The following is a 12,350-nucleotide window of genomic DNA, read 5'->3' on the forward strand; positions in this document are numbered from 1 at the left end:
TAAATAAACTTCCTATATGAAGGATTATAACTAAACAAATGCTGTGAGCTGAGATGAGCAAAGCAGAAGTATGGCAGTTGACCCTCTTGTTGTACCTGCTTACTGACATATTTTTTAGAAGGATATTCTTCTTAATCTAAACAGATGTATAAAGAAACCTGCAAATATTGAAGAACAGTGTTGTCATATTACTGCATGGAGAAAGTTTTAACACTGCCTTTTTGCTAGCAACTCTTCTTTTATCAATTTTTAAACTGCCATCACTTTGATCTACCTAATCTGTTGAAGTCTTTATTCTTTTTGGGTGTGGAATTTCTGGTGATTCTTATGTTTTGTGAGTCTTTGTTCCCCTCCTGTAGCTGGACAATGTAAGGCGTTTATGAAACTGCTGATTTCTACTACTACTACTGCAGAGTAGTAGTTCTGTAGCTCAGTTGCAAAGGCCCCTCTTCTTCCTCTCCCCCCCTGCCAGAGCAGAGCCTACAACATCCAGAATTATCAGCAATAAAGTTGGCATTTCTGGAAGGCTGGTCTATTCTGTTTATCATAATAATATATATAAGGCTCAAGTGTAAACCTGTTGGTATAGGTACGGCATAAGGAAACTCCTGAGCAGTTTGGCTTCTACCCTACTACTATTTTAATTATCCTTTCTTTTTGGGATTTGTTTTAAGTACAGACTTATCCAGGATCCTTATCTCAGGGATGTTCTGTTAATATCCCTTGATGTTGCCCTGTCTGTTACTTGAGGTCATTCCAGAGATAATGAAGGCTGTAAACACCCAGGGGAAAGGAATTAGTTTGGGTGTTGCAAGGGGAGAAACTAAGAAGAGTGGGATGAAGTTAGAGAAATAAAATCAAAACCGTTTCAGGGGAACTTCATAGCAGTATTGTTCATTAGGTGCATGGAAAGCTAACACATGCTCTGTCATCTGGGAATTTTGAGAGTAGACTACAAAAATAAAATAAACAGTAAAAATCATAGCTGGAGGAGGTTGTTCTCCATTGACAGGGAAGGTACCAGCCAATCTCACTCACTGCTTTTGACTTCTAAGATGCTATATAAAAGTAGAAAACTAGGAAGAACAAATTTCCCCACTGAATTTTCAGGGAAACGTTTAGTGAGGAGCCTGTGTTGTTTATGGCCGCTTCATCCCAACAGATAATTCTTGCTTCTTGCAGCGGACTATTAGGAGAAGAATTTCACCTTACTTTACCTGCCAATGTGCCTCTGTGGGGACATTCCTTCTCTATCCCATGCTGTGTTAGTCAATCCTTTTAACGCTGTATGTCTGAGGGAGAATCACTACAGATAGGCAGCTAATCTCATTTCTGTCCTCAGATAAGATTGTTATCAGAGTAACTGTCTGTTTGCTCCCCCTCCTGTCTCTAATCAGAGTGGATTGTGCCAGTACCTCCTGGGGCAGAGGAACCCAGATGTTGATTGCCCTTGGAAGAAAGAAAGAAAATCCTCAGTGTATATTTAACGTAAACTTCAGTTTTGTTAGATGTTCACGGGCAAATCATCTGGAAATAACTTGCACAGACATGTCTTGTGTGTTTCACAGTAATATAGTTCTGGTCTAAAATCTTAAGTTCAGGCAAGCAAGTTCATGTAGTACAGGCCTTGGTGAGGCTTTCAAAAGGCAGTGTTGTGCTGCTGTGGAACTGGTACTTTCCCAAGCCTGGGGATAAATACAGGCAATAAATACTCTTAGATGTGGATGATCCAGGCCTAAGCAAGTAATTCTGAACAATTAGTGCTTTTTCCCTGATTTCAAAGCAATTTACAGGTGTGAGTGGATTTTGGTTTTGGGGATAAAGGAGGCTCAAAGATACTGACTTTTCTTATATCTTTCAAGTTAGGACTAGAGCTTGTGTCTCTTGATGTCTCTACCCAAGGAAGTGTACTATTTGGTCTCTTTCTAGTGGTGTGCAAACCATAGGCTATACAGCCCTTCAGTGAAGTACGGGGCATGCTGTGTGTTCCCCTTGTTATACAGATGAAAAAGCTGAGGTATAGAGGCACCATGGGCTGCTATAGGAGTTGTCAAGGCACAGTTGCATGCAGCTAGATAAGGAAGTGTGTACCAGAGCCAGCCATACGAGTGGCAGCTCCTGATTCCTAGTCTGGGCTCCCTTCTCCCAGCTCTAACAGCCTGGCCAGCATGGAAGGCAAAACACGATCCTGCTCTTAGTGGTGTTGCAGTTCTGGAGACGATGTCTGGCTCGGTCGACCCTGGATGGCTTTCTGAAGCTCTGTGACTTTTAAGTGTGATGCCTAAAGCAAGCTGAAAGGGCATGAGCATTCCCCTGAAGGGAGCTCTCATAGTTTCTGAACTTGCATGCCTAGTTTGTGAGAACTGCTGAGGCAGTCTGATTCAATCAAGCTCAAGAGGTGTTGAATGAAGGGGTTGTTGAGTCAGGTTCCTTCAAACACATGTAAAAGTCATCTTGAGGACCTTAAAATTGGTAAGGCCATAGCTGCTTCTAGCCTAATATGCACTTGGCATGCTTAGTGTGGGTATTCTGTAAAACTTGCGTTGCGCAGTTTGCAGCTTCGTGCTCCATTAGACTTGCAATCACTAACTGTGGTGGTAGCTTCATGGATGTAATGCCCCTTATAAAAGGAACCATAACCACTTTGCATTTGCTGGGTGACCTAACTGATGTTGCTCCTCCGTTTACAAAGGAGGGAAGCGAAGTATGGAGAGAGGGCAGGACAAATATAAAGAGATGTAAAAGCTAGTTTTACCGCTGTGTGTACCACACTGAGGAGATGCCAGAGATAGTGTTTAGCAAGCAGCTTCTGGAACTGGAAGCAGTACAGCTACATTGTTATGACTGAGTAAACAAAGCCTTAAAAAGGTAGGATGCAGTGTCTGCATTGCTGCTGAGGCCTCAGCTTGTATCTCTGCACAGCACTGCTGTATCATGTAAGCATATTGTCTCGTTCAGTTAGTTGTGGTGTGTTTGATTTGGTACTGCTGCACGTTCCACAGATGTGTCCAGCAGTAGAGCCTGGGATCCTGAAGGCCCCTTTGTATGGTTTGTGGCCTCTTGTGCAGAGTGGTGGGTTGTTTTTTTTCCTCTACTCTGTGTGGCTTCATGTAGCTTTTTGTTGCCGTTGTGTTTTGTTTTGTTTTTCACTTGAAGGATATTTTTGGCAGCCTTTGGTCCTTTAACGGGCTCTCATGCTATCAGACACAACAGCTATATGTTCATGAAATGTGCTTCGTTATCTCGATTAAAGTATGGTGCTCGCTCTTTCTCTGTGAGCATTTAATGAATCAAAATCTTGCCTCCAGCTGTTGTTTTTCTGTAATGGCACCAAGGACAGTCTCCTAATTTACTCTGCTACTTCTGCTGGTGCAGCACTTCTGAGCCCTCCCTGGCTGGATGCATCGCTCCCCATGTTGCAGCATTGATGGTGAGGTTGCACATTAAGGAGCTGCTGGCTGATTTACAAAGAGAGTGTTATTGGGGGCTAGGAGCAGATTTACTGGAGGGGATAACGAGCTGCGGTCCCTGCCTGCTCTCCCTCCCCAGAGTTAGTCCAGCCCAGTGCAGTGCCTGCAGCACGCAATACAGCCGTGTGTCTTTTCACTTACATTGTTTAGCTCATGGCTGCATCTGTACTTGTTTGATGCTACCTTAAGGCTGTCACCCACGGTACAGCTTATCTTGAAGGCTAGTTAGTGCACAATAACTATTCGGGAGTCATACCCTGAAAACCCTTACCACTCCCTTCATACTGTACCTTGGAGTGACCCGCTGATTTGCAGAGTGGGCTGAGTCACAGTTACTCCTTAGCAAAACTACTGAGTAGGTCTTTTGAGGTCCTGATAGGCAGCTGTCTTGGCCTAATTTCCCTTCTGTGCTTTCCTCTAACTGTGTAGATGCAGGGCTTTGTAGGGGGATCTCTAGGGGAAAGGAGATTCCACTTGAGAAGAGTGGAGTGAGAGCAGGATCCTGTAGCTTGCATGTTCCCTGGTGGAGGAGCCTACTTTGAAAATTTGTGAAGCCAGCCATTAATCCAAACTCTAGCAAAGTGAGTGTAGCATGAGCATATCTAAAGTTACTGTTATTGCTTCTGCCAGCTCCCATAAGAAGCTTTTCTAGACTCGATTAGCAAGTAAACAGAAAGGATGTCACAGAGCTGTCAGGTCCAGACTGTCAGCCTAGTCTTGCTACGCTCAGGAGCCTATGACATGACTGAGCCATTTCTATATTAGAGTTGATCTAAGAGCAAGTCCCTCACTTGCTTCCTCTGACCGCAGTGCCTTCTTCCAGTAGCATTTGGGGATGTTGGGATAATCGGGTATTTTCTGTAAACTAGTTCCGCTCAGCAATAAGAATGGCCATGTACACTGGGAACAGAAGTATCCACTGTTGCTAAGTAATCTCTTTAAAAGAGACTATGCCGAGAGGTTTATAGTTGAGGCCAGCGCTTAAGCCATGTGGAAGCGCTGTGGTAAAAAGTGGAAAATAAAAGAATAGGAAGATATATTTTAGTTTTAACCTCTTAGGCACATGGCAGGAAGACTTGCCTGTTTTTATGGGGCTTCAGTTATCTCTGACAATGATCTTTATCTGTTGAAATAACCCACAGAGGCTCTGTGCAAACTATGGACAAACTTTTATGCATGCATATACCATTTTAATTAAAATCACTCCAGCTTGGAACTTGGTAGAGGAAATCCAGTTGATTTCAGTGAGAGCTGGGCAAGGCATTGGCCAACTTGTGAAAGAAAACCTCCTAAAGAGAAGCAACTCTGTGTAGCTGGAGATGTCCTGCAGGACTCAAGTGCCAGTCATAAAGGATGCCTCTTACCTGCAAGGCATAAGAAAGGAAGGAACTTCTTAATCAGCTTCAGGGAGGCATCAGCAGTACATGAGTAGTTCCCTGTCCCCTGCCCCCTCTCAAGAGATCTGAGGAGCAAGGATCTCTTTGAAGTGAAACCAAATGGGATCACTGTGAACTTTCTAGTTACAGTGACTATACTATGATGTATCACAGGCTTTCTAGGGCAGAGGGCTTGTTTTCTGTCTAGCACATCACAACGTGTGTTTCTAATGCTGGATTGCACCTTTGGGTGTTTCTCAGATGAGACATTGTGAAGAACCCTCCTTTCCTGTGTTGAAAAGGAAGGATCCAATTTCTTTTGTTTTCCCAGATTTATTTCTCTCTTGCTTCTAGTGGTTCAGGTCTGGCACTAGTATCACACTCATGGTGAAGCACAGTGGTGCCAATATTTTAAGTACTGTAGTTTACGTATGTGAACAGATAACATACATGCTCACAGTGAAAATCTTGTCCACTTCTGCTTTATGCCAAGAGATCTGTAGCCTAGAAAGTCTAGGCTCAGGCCTGTCCTCCTACTTGTCTCCTTTTGGAAATGAAAGCCTGATGGCTACTGTTATAATTAGTACTGGGGGCTGCCATGGAGTAAAACACAAATCTAAGTATCTCTGGCTAGGGCTGCGATAGTCCCCACAGGCAGTCCCAAATTGCAAAGGGCTCTCGCATCGTTGGGGTTGTTTAAAGGGGAACGAGAGTATCCTTGCCTCATGGGTTAGGGAGTCCCACTTGTCCTGCAGCTGCGTACCTCCCCGGAGATCATACTGCCAAACAAATGTGGCTGCAGCTCCTAGGATGGTTCAGCCTTGCCTCGGACACAGCATGGAGAGCCCTTTGGTAGGGAGGAGAGGAGAAGCCTGATGCTTGTCCAGCCCTGTGAATTAAGCACTCTATCTGGACTAAAAGTTTCCTGAGAACTTTTAATAAAGACCCTAGTCAATAGATCATTCCTCCAGTTTTGTTTTGGTCTGTCTTCAGCTCTCATGGCCTTTGAGGTTTGTGCCTGAACAAGGACTTTGGTCACCCCTTTCAATAATAGAATTTGAAAGTCTGATGCCTTTTACTTTGTATTTGCTGCTGCTGCTTCCCATCATTAACAGCAGTAAAGTGGCATGGGGTGAAAATTGGCACTAATTTGGGAGCTTGATTGTCTGTGTAATATGCTTCTCTGTTGCTCTTTGGCAGGAGCAGCAGCTAATATAAAATTTTCACCGTCACTTCTGGATGGGCTGTGTACCAGCATCAAAATTAATCCCTCAAGATTATGTTCCATTATAAATCTCTCTTCACAGATGAAGTGGGTGCAATTAGGCAGAGAGGACCAAAACTGATGCAAAAAGAAAAAAAGCTCTGAAGGACAAAAGCAGTCTGCCTGTGTATCATAAAGTGGCATAGTGTATTGCGAGTTGCCCCCAGAAAGCAGAAGCTTCTTAACCACAATGTTCCTGGGACTTGTTTGGCAGTGACATGATGTTCTCACTTGGCCAATATGAAGTTCCACCTTTTCATAAGTACGCTATAGGGTCTTAGGAGTCATTTGAAGTTACTTTTGTCAGTTCTCCCTCACTTTTCTTCTGAGTACACGTGGAATATTTAATGCTCTTATTCCTGCCTGAGCCCTGGGAAACCAGAGAAAATCATCAATAGCCTAGTAGTATGCTGGGGATTTTGTCAGCCTATTTAATTAGGGATTATTCTTCTGATGATTGAGTTGATTTTGATGCTTGTTTGTATCAGGTTACTCTTGGGTAACCTTCTGTATGCCGAAAAACTTCACTGCTTTCATGAATGTGAAAGACCCTCAAGGTTTAAATGTATTAATGTTGTTAAATTGCTTTCTTTTTTAAAATTATCTGTAGCTTTTTTTTTTCTGTCTTAAGGAAAATAGAAATACTACCTCTCTTGTAACATTGTGACTGCTCTACGCAGGGCCATAAGATGACTGACCTTCTACACAGCAACTTTCTAGCCCAGCTTAAAATTGGCAGTCTACTGAAAGTATATTCTTGCCATACCTGGGAAGAGATGATAGCAAATGACTTCCTGTTTTATTCTGGAATGAACCTTGAAAATATATGAAACTAAGGTGCATTCCTATTCTTGTTAAAGATAAGCTTTCTCTTCCTGAGAAAGCTTTCTCAGATAAGCTTTCTCTTCCTGAACACTGTCTTTTTGAGTTGCAGAACAAATGTTGTCAAGTCTCTGAGAATGGCAAGGGCTATGCAGAGAGGTAAAAAGTTTGTTCCAGCTTAATAAAGAATAGGAGAATTCTATTAAAAGTCCCATTAAATGTGATGTGTGTGGCTGCATGTATTTAGTTTTATCTACCTGCTTCTGTGAAGAAAGCTTTTTATTTATTGGAAATACATTCTAAAGTTCTTGCTGTTCAGTATTTCAGTCTGAATTTGGTAGAATTCACAAAGACTTATGCAAAAATTCATATGTAAATGACTTTTTTTTGCTCACTTGGGATTCAAAGGGTCAAACGTGAGCTACCGTCACAGGGACAGGAATGGGGTGAACATGGCAGACTATATCCAGCTTAAAAAAGCTGAATAGCTGAGCAATAAAAAGGCTGAGTATATCAATATAGTTTGCCATAAAAGGCCACTTTATTTTGTTTAGATTTGGGCAGTTGAGCAGAAAGGGAAAGTATTTCTAAATGAAAGGATGCAGCCAGTGCACAGAGTAGTACTATTTTGCACATTAATCATTCATTGTCTTGTTAATTTCAACTGCCCTAAAGGTGAATGCCTGTCTGGGATGCTATCCACTCTATTCTGTCCTCTTGCTTATCAAGAGAATAAGTACATTCTCCTCTCCAGCGTTAACCTTCGGTGGGCTTGGTCTTCCTGTAGACTGTTACGATCTCTGAACTGTGCAAGCAATCATCGCTTATGCTGGGAGACCCAACATACCTGATTCCTTAAGAAGTACCAGTAGGAGCTTACAGCAGTTGATTACAGAATGCACATGTTGTACTTCTCTGCTCTTCCTATGTGCTTTCTCAGAGTGCGTTCTCCAGGCATGCTAAAATGTGTGAGGAGGTGGTCAAAGTGCTTTATACATTAGCATAAAACCAAGCTAAGGTCACCACCCAGTTCTTACTATTGTCAATAATGAGCTGCACTGTTTGTCGGCTACATGTGAGAAAAATTCAGGGAAATAAGCTGAGGGTTTTTTGTAGGTTATAGAAACCCCAACTGGGGTGCTGAGGCACAGCTAGTGTTAAATGCAGAGTAGTAACACAGTGACCTTAGGTTATCTCGATGTGACTGAAGGGAGTTTTGGTGTGTGAACACAAGTACTGGTATAAATCACTAATCAGGTTTTAACAAACATGGTGATTTTGGCCTGCGTTCTAATCTTGGCAACAAATAAAGAATGCTATTTCAGCATCTTATTTTCAAATATATGACCAACCAGCAACAGGGTCCTATATGCTTTGGAGTCTGCTTTTGGAGCTAGAAGTCTTGACCAGCTCTAGTGTAGTAGCTGGTAGCTGATGATGGAATATGGGCAGTGTTAACTGCAGAAATAGTCTCTTCTGGTGTGCCAGAACAACCCCAGGCTGCTATTTGGGGGTGCAGAGAGAATTCAACCGCTTTGCGTACTGAATGGCTTGAGCATTGAGTAGCTGTCGTACATAGAATCCATCATCTCTCATGGGAGATGTGACTGTAAAGTAGCTGACTTCTGAAAACAAGCTTTCTGCAGATACTTTTTCCCACCCAACAACAAAGGTCTTGTTTAGGAATGCTTTTTGGCTGCAGTCCTCGTGACACTCCTGGGAAATGCACTGTGCATTTGACTTACACTCACCAAAGGAAAAAGTGAAAGTAACACAGCTGTAGTGATTTACTGCAAAGTTTTGAGGCTAATTGCCTCGTATGTTTAATTAATAACTGACACACTCTGTCCCTCAAAGAGCTTGGAGAACTTCCATCTGGACCCCTAGTGATTACAGCCTGGAAGCCCTCCCTGTAATTAAGGAGCAGGCTACAGGAGGCCTGTTACCATTTTGGGTAATTATTGTGCTTGCTACTTCTTCCCCTGCTTTCTTGTGAAAGGACTGAGCAAATAGGACTCAAAGACTAATCTGACACAAAACCCTGACTAAAGAGGTGTTTTGTGCTTAACCCATGTTAGAGTGATGGGGTTATATTTTGGTGCTAGCACCCTTCCTTTCAACAGGCGGTCCTGAGGCAGGTTCTTCAAAAAGCAAAATGCATCTTACGCCAAATCGAAGTATTTGTTGATCAATATTCACCACTAATGCAAGAAGCAGACTTTTGCAAATAACCAGGCAGCTGAATCTTTCTGCTGTTCTTTCTGTCTGTTCCCCCAACTCCAAACTTTCACTGGGTTTGACAGCTGCTCACCTGCAAAGACTCTGGCTGACTCAGAAGCCCTCGGAGCAGAGGATGCTGTGTCTTTAAGCCCTCCATACAGTGCTGAAATGTTATGACAGAGCATCTCACAGGGGGATGCAGTTTCCATGGCAACTCCACACTGTAAGATAAGCAAACTGGATTTCCCCCCCCCCCCCCCCCCTCTGAAAGGTTCAAGAGCAAGGAAGGAATGAGGCAGTCTGACAGCGGGCGAGACTTGAAAAGAGGAAGCCGTGTCCATTAATCCTACAGCCCTGGCTGCTTTGTGTTTTAATTAGCAAACGTTATTATGGCAGAGAGCACGAGTGCCTTGCTCTGTTGTGGTTTTTTGAGGTTTTTTTCTTTGTTTGTTTCCTGTTTTACAGCCCTGATTTAATTAAAAATGAAACAAAATTCATTAAGGTATTGAATGGAGGTCTGAAATAAAGAACCTCACAAACTCTGTTCCAGAGCTTGTATCCCAAGCCAGGCATGGGGACTGTAGCTTATCTGATGGGAATGAACCTGGCATTCTCAAGTTGAGAGTGCATCTTAAATTTATTTTGTCCATCTTGCTGTTGATGTGTAGCAAAACTATACCTGTGCTTTCTGCACATCCATGGCAATGAGAAGTAAAGCAAGGGCACTGCATCTCATTTTGTCCTCCCCAGTCTAATCAGAGAGGCATTGTAGGTTATACAGCTATAATGCTTTCCCTGCCATTCTTTCGGAATAGTTGAGACTTTTGGGGTCAGTAATTGCCCCTTACGTGAGAGCCACTCCACAAACCAAATGCATCCACTGCTGATAATATAGGACAGTGTGTCAGCTAATGAACAGTTGACTACATAGCAGTAAAGGGAGAGAATATTTTGGCCTGGAAAGAGAAGGCAAACTCCTGCTGAAGCTGAGATGGCACCTTAGCAATTGGAGGATCTTTTGGTAGCAGCTAGCGCACCAGCTGGATAGGAAACTGCCGATCTTGTAAATGCTCTGTGTGTAGGAGTCTATTATGAAAAATATTTTGACAACCTTTATTATTTTCAAACACTTCTATGTGTCACCAGAAAATTAGAGTTAAAGTAAATGTTATCCCAGCAGCAGTCTTGTCTATATGGTTTCCATGTCCATCCTTTACAGAGCACAGCCTGCTCCTTTTCAGGGAATTAAAGCCCACTGTAAGTCTTTGCGTAGAATGAAAAGAAAATGATTGTGATCCTTAGAGAAAGGAATATACTGAAGGCCCTCTGGACTATTTTCCTATAGGCAGCAATATCCTAGCCTATTTTTCAGGATCAAGGGCTAACAGGGAATTAGGGTACGTGTATTTCCTCTCGCTTTCCTTTCAATGTAATCTTCAGTGCCCTTCCACCCAGGTACGTCTATATAATTTTTCCCCAAATGAGTGTGCAAAATCCAAATGCAATAGCGGATGTTTGCTGCTGGGCCGACTTGAATTTTCTCCCTAGAGTGTGACTTGAGGAGAATAATTTTCTGTTCCTATGACTGCATGTGATGTTTTTTATTTGAGGGAAGGGGGTTTCTGTGTCCGTTTCGCCCTCTAGCCCCTCACCCCTCAAATTCGCTTGTTTGTTCTTATCTCTCTTCTCATACCCTACTCAATCATTAACTTTTCTAGGGATTTCACAATTTAGGAGCCCAGCAGATGGCACAGACTTGCTGTTTTTTATCTGGTACATAGAGGTGTTGGGGTTTCCTTTCCCCTACAGTTTTCTCCATTCCTTTCGCCGTTGTTCTTCCCTCCTCCTTTATCCAGGACAAAGCAGATGTCAGTATACCGGCAAAGCCAGAAGATATGTTTCATAGCTAAATACTGATATTTCATGGAGAGATGGTTAAAAATATTCTTAAGTGTCTTACAAGTGGAAGAGCATCACTAGGACGATTTGAAAGTCAACAGCATCAGCCGGAGTAAGACGATGCTTGTGCTAGTATATCCTACAGCCTAGAAGTTTGGGGCTTGCACTTTCCCTGTAAGAGTTAGGCATTCACTTGCCTTTAGTATCTGTGATTCTGGTATTCTAAAAAAAAAAAATCAGATCAACCATGGAGTAAATAATAAAACCCCCCCACCCTGAAACATGTGCTCATGTATGAGGGAACTCTTACATTTGGTTCCACTTGAACAGCCTCCATCCTGTTCCAGCCTCCTTCATCCACCCAATTTTCAGTTCAGCAGTGCAACCCTCTGTGTGACTTGCAAGCCTCCTTGCAGCATCCCTGTGCAGTAGAGCAGGGACACTTTTCCCAGATAGGGAGAAGCCCGGAGAGGCTACTCATCCACAGAACTTGGGAAATCTATGGTAAAGCTGGGCTTGAGTCAGGGGGTCTCACAGATCTGGTCTTCCCCACAAACCACTGCACACTTCCCCTGCACTAACATAAATATCAGGTGCTAATGCAACATCAGTGTTATTGCAGGGAAAAGGAAGCCCTCTGGTACTGAGGCATTGTATGCCACTGCAAATCGACTCTTGCGGAGTCTCGCAGATCTGCCCTATTGTTTGAGGTTGTGTTTAGCAGTTCTTTCAAATGAGTCCAAGTTCTTGAAGAAAAGTTCAGTAAAAGAATCAGAGATTGAAGAGGGCCAAACAGCTTCAGAAGCACTGTTTGGGTTTTGAGTACTTCCTCCTGAAAATCGTTTTCTTCCGCAGATGCAATTTATGCAGCAGGTATGTGCCATTAGCAAAGTTTAAAAGTCAGAGGCCGATTCTTATACCTTACGTGGGAATTCGGGGTAGAGCAATGTGGTACTTAGCCACTTGTTGAACAAATCAACAAATGCTGTAACTGACAATAAACGAAGCTGGAGAGGCAGCTTAATTTCTTTGGAGACTATTCTCTTCTTTCCCTCCCCAGGAAGTATAGGTGAATTCACCGCTTTGGTGGAGATCATCTCTAATGTTTTCAGTTAAACTGCTGCTGTGCCTAAAGATAAATATTGCCTGTATTAATAAAGACACTACTTCTGACAGCCCGGATCAGTTGTACTTTACTGCCAGCCAGCACTGGCTGGAGAAGTGGCAGGCTGCGTTTGTGGTTATGCTGGCTTGGGCAGAGTTGGCCAGGACAGCGCTCTCTGCTTCTCTTTGCCCTGT

At 43.0% G+C, this 12,350-nt stretch overlaps 1 protein-coding gene across 13 annotated transcripts in view; it reads left to right on the plus strand.

Moving 5' to 3' along the window:
* The window catches only part of TSPAN18 (tetraspanin 18), a 132,735-nt gene that overhangs the window by 35,882 nt on the left and 84,503 nt on the right, over nucleotides 1–12,350 (plus strand). The window lies entirely within an intron of this gene.

This window comes from Struthio camelus, chromosome 5 (genome assembly GCF_040807025.1).
Source record: "Struthio camelus isolate bStrCam1 chromosome 5, bStrCam1.hap1, whole genome shotgun sequence".
NCBI lineage: Eukaryota > Metazoa > Chordata > Aves > Struthioniformes > Struthionidae > Struthio > Struthio camelus.